The 5147-nt window shown below is 39.9% G+C and overlaps 1 pseudogene; it reads left to right on the plus strand.

Annotated features, from left to right (window-relative positions):
- Positions 1-2047: 2047 nt before the first annotated feature.
- On the plus strand, positions 2048-2930 carry LOC102816808 (annotated as a pseudogene).
- Positions 2931-5147: the final 2217 nt, after the last annotated feature.

The following is a 5147-nucleotide window of genomic DNA, read 5'->3' on the forward strand; positions in this document are numbered from 1 at the left end:
AGTGGTTACGAATCGGGCTGCTAACCTCATGGTCAGCAGTTTGAAACTATCAGCTTTTCCATGGGAGAAAGATGAGGTTTTCTGGTCCCATAAAGATTTACAGCCTCAGAAACCCTGTACAGGGTTGCTATGAGTTGGAACTGACTCCATGGCACATAACAACAACAACAACAATAGCAGTGTGGTGCTGTGGGCTAATGCGTGAGACTGCAAAGTTGTTTGAACTGCAAGGTCAGTATTTCAAGCTCACCAGCTGGTTTCCTTGGAAACACAATACAGAGTCGCTATGGGTTGGAATCAACTCGACAGCACTTAACAACAACAACAAAAGCAACAACAGTTTTGTCACGATTGACTTTCCACCCATCTGTTAGGACCAAGAAAGAAGCACAATAATTTCAAAGTTCTGTGGGGTTTTTCCTTCTTCTTTTATATCAGTAGAATCTTTATCAGATGAGCCCTTGAATGAGTGAACTAGTTCCATTCTCTGGTTGTTCAAGTACATTTAAAGGCAAGAGTGTTTTTGACAGTTTTTGTTACTGTAGGCTTCTTTTGGCTTGCTTGTAATTCAAGCATAATTGAGGTCTAGTGTTGAACTTTAAATATGTTCTTGAGGTTTGAAAGAAAGCTTACTGAGGCATATACTGCAGCTCAACCTCACAGTTATTCACACATTTATATGACTGTAATCACCAAAACCTCTTCTTGTAAACATTATGGACACTTTCAAAATCAGATATTAATATGAGCTAATCATCAGTGAATTACAATTTCAATGAATGAAAGTACAAATAGTAATCAGAATAAGATCAAAGTTACCAATCATAATGTTATTGTCATTGTTAATTTCTAAAAATTTTGATATTGTATCAAGTCACATTAACTGAAGTATTTCCAAAACTTCAATTCAGAAAGACAGAAGTGTTTAAGAACAAGTCTAAAGTTGACTCACTGGCTTAGTTGAGGTAACGATTACTGCCCTTTCATGAGTTTGAGAGTTTATGTGGCCATTGTAATCAAGTATTAAACCCAGCAGAGAAGTAGAGTGTTGTGAGAGGAACGGCTGGTGTCAGAATTGATGAAAAGGTTATCAATCTTTGGAGAGAGGAGGCATGTCTGACAGCAATGTGAAGGGTCAGCGAACCATCAATGGTGATTCCACCCTTCCCCTCATGAAGTTACAGGAGGTCAAATACCCCTGCCACACCATTTTCACAGTAGGGGATGCTTTCATTTTGTTTCTATGCAGTTCCCTAGCTTAATATTTTTTTATTTTTAATTAGAAAAAAAAAAGGGGAGAAGACTTTATAATTTCCAGATTGAAGTAGGAACAGAGTTGCCAATGGCTGGAAACGTAGCTGCCCTTAGGTATCTTGGGGAGCACACTGTCCTCCCTGGTAGCAGCAGTTCACTTGTTGGTTTAGCTATTTTCATGGCCTCAGTTTTATGAACTGTGCTTGGATGCCCATCAGGCACTGTGTTTACTCCCAGTCCCTGCTGAGCCAATGATTCTGTAGCCTGGAAATAGTTGACTGAATCAGTGGGGCGTATATGATTTAAGGATAGCATTTCACAGGCTTGCTGGAGACCTCTAACAGGGTTATCTGGGTAGAAAAGATGAGATGCTTTCTTATTAGAGTTTAGAACTGGGGAAGTTCAGACTGCAGAGGAAAGCTTTAGGAACTGAACTGGGAGGCCAAGACAGAGTGAGATAGGAGAAAAAATACTGGCCGAAATTAAGAGAAAAGAGAACAATAGCAAAGAAGGACTGAGAAGTATTTGGGGGATGGGTGTCAATGTAGCCCTTGAGAGAAAGGGAGAAAGACACACACACACATGTTTATATTCAGACATACTGCAACAACCACTTCAATTTCATGCTCAGGGGCACCTTGAGTGGCTCAATTCTGCCCCTTATTACCAGAAGAGTCTTGACAACATCAGTAAAGTTGGATAAAATTTTGGTGAGCCCAGAGCTCCAGAGTCAAAGCTGGTTCCGGTTCCAGTGTTGCCACAGTCTGCCACCTCCTCCTCTTCGTCTTTCAACATGACAAATGCCACTGTGTCCTTCGCCAAGGACTTCCTTGCAGGTGGAGTGGCCGCGGCCATCTCCAAGACCATGGTAGCACCCATTGAGCGGGTCAAGCTGCTGCTGCAGGTGCAGCATGCTAACAAGCAAATCACTGCAGATAAGCAGTACAAGGGCATTATCAATTGTGTGGTTCCGATCCCCAAGGAGCAAGGAGTCTTGTCCTTATGGCGTGGTAACCTGGCCAATGTAATCAGATACTTCCCCACTCAAGCTCTCAACTTTGCCTTCAAAGAAAAATACAAGCAGATCTTCCTGCGTGATGGGGACAAGAGGACCCGTTTTGGTGCTACTTTGCTGGGAATCTAGCATCTGGTGGTGCTGTTGGGGTGACATACTTGTGCTTTGTGTACCCTCTTGATTTTGCCCGTACCCATCTAGTAGCTGATGTGGGGAAAGCTGGTGCGGAAAGAGAGTTCAAAGGCCTTGGTGACTACCTGGTTAAGATCACCAAGTCTGATAGGATTGAGGGTCTGTACCAAGGCTTTAATGTGTCTGTGCAAGGTATTGCTATCTACCAGGTTGCTTACTTCAGTATCTGTGACACTGCAAAAGGGAATGCTTCCAAGAATACTCACATCTTTGTCAGTTGGATCATCGCTCAATCCATCACAGATGCGGCTAGAATTCCTACCGATTTGACACTGTTAGTAGCAGGATGATGCAGTCAGGGTACAAAGGGACAGGTATTATGTACACAGGCACCCTTGACTGCTGGAGGAAGATTGTGCGTGATGAAGGAGGCAAAGCCTTACTCAAGGGCTCATGGTCCAAGGTGCTTAGAGGCATGGGTGACACTTTTGTGCTTGACTTGTATAATGAAATCAAGAAGTACACATAAGTTATTTCCTAGTTTGTTTTCCCCTGTGAATGGGCATGTTGTATTATAGAACAGACCTTGAACATTCGTGACAGATTGTTGGCTGTCTATATCCATGGCAACTACCTACTTGTTGAAAATGGGAAGAAATAATATTCATCTCACCAGTTTCTCTCAGAGCCATTTCCATGACGATACTCATGATGATGATGGGACTCAATTATATTTTTTATTTCAGTCACTCCTAATAAAGAAAAATTTGAAGGAATAAAAAGATCTGAAACACACACATACACAAAAATTTTGTTGAATACTACTCAATTTATGCACCAGCCACTAAAGCCAGTGAGGATGAAATTGAAGAACTCTATCAACTTCTTCAATTTTAAATTGATCAAACATGCAATCAAGATGTATTGATCATTACTTGTGATTGGAATGCAAAGGTTGGGAGCAAAAAGAAAAGATCAGTAGTTGGAAAATATGGCCTTGGTGATAGAAATGAGCTAGAGAAAGCATGATAGAATTCTGCAAAATCAATTATTTGTTCATTTCAAATACATTCTTTAGACAGCATAAGAAATGGCTATACACATGGACCTCCCCAGATGGAATACATAGAAATCAAATTGACTACATCTGCGGAAAGAGAGGATGGAAAAGCTCCATATCATCAGTCAAAACAAGGCCAAGAGCAGACTGTGGAACAGTCTTACATACTTATATGCAAATTCAAACAGAAACTGAAGAAAATGAAAATAAGTCCATGAGAGCCAAAATATGACCTTGAATATATCCCATCTTAATTTAGGGATCATCTGAAGAACAGATTTGATACATTAAACACTAAAGATCGACATGTACAATGACATCAAGAACATCATGCATGAAGAAAGCAGTCATTAAGAAGACAAAAAAGAAGGAAAAGGTCAAAATGGATCAGAAGAAACACTGAAACTTGCTCACCAGCATAGATATGCTAAAGCAAATGAAAGAAAAGAGGGAGGTCCAAGAGCTGAACAGAAAATTTCAAATGTCAGCTGGAGAAGATAAAGACAAATATTACAACAAAATGTGCAAAGATCTGGAATCAGAAAACCGAAAAGGAAGAACACGCTCAGCATTTCTCAAGCTGGGGGAACTGAAGAAGAAATACAAGGCTTGACTTTCATTACTGAAAGACTCTCTGGGCAAATTATTGAATGATGCAGAAGCATCAAGGAAAATGAAAGGAATACACAGAGTCACTGTACCAAAAGGAAATGGTTAACGCTCAGTCGTTTGAAGAGGTGGCATATGATCAAGAGCCAGTAATACTGAAAGAGGAAATCCAAGGTACATTGTAGGAATTGGCAAAGAACAAGGCACCAGGAATTGATAAAATATCAATTGAAATCTTTCAAGAAAGTGAGGTGCCACAGGAGGCACTCACTCATCTCTGCCAAGAAATTTGGAAGACAGCTATCTGGCCTACTGATTGGAAGAGATCTGTATTTGGGCCTATTCCAAACAGAGGTGACCCAATGGAATGTGGAAATCATCAGACAGTATCTTTGATATCCCATGTGGTTTCTAATGTGAGCTGTTTGTGTCGTCTCCCTCTTTTCTTTTGTTAGGTTTGCCAATGATTTGTCAATTTTATTAATCATTTAAAAGAACCATCTTCTTGTCCTGTTGATTCTTTCTATAGTTTTTCTGTTTTCCATCTCATTTATTTCTGCTCTTACCTTTAAATATGTTGTATTTCTTTTGGTGACTGTAGGTTCCCTCTCTTGGTCAGTTTCTAATTGTTGGAGATTGTGTGTTAATGTGTTAATTTTGATTCATTCTTCTTCTTGAATGTGCTCATTTATTGCAATAAATTGTCCTCTCAGCACTGCTTTCACTTCATGTATCTTGGTGCTTTTACATTGGGAGCATAGATATTTACTATGGTTATGTCATCTTGCTCAGTTGACCCTTTGATCACGAGATAGTGTCCTTCTTTATCTCTTACACTGGTTTTTGTTTTAGAGTTTACTTTATCAGAGATTAGAATTGCCACTCCTGCTTGTTCATTGTTGCAGTTAGCTTGGTATATATTTTTCCATCCTTTAACTTTTAGTCTGTTTTTGTCTTTGTGTGTAAAATGTGTCTCTTACAGGCAGCATATTGAAGGGTCTTGTTTTCTTATCCATTCTGCCACTCTCTGTCTCTTCACTGGTGTGTTCAATCCACTTACATTCAATGTAATTATCA

The sequence above is a fragment of the Chrysochloris asiatica genome, unplaced genomic scaffold, assembly GCF_000296735.1.
Source record: "Chrysochloris asiatica unplaced genomic scaffold, ChrAsi1.0 scaffold00194, whole genome shotgun sequence".
NCBI lineage: Eukaryota > Metazoa > Chordata > Mammalia > Afrosoricida > Chrysochloridae > Chrysochloris > Chrysochloris asiatica.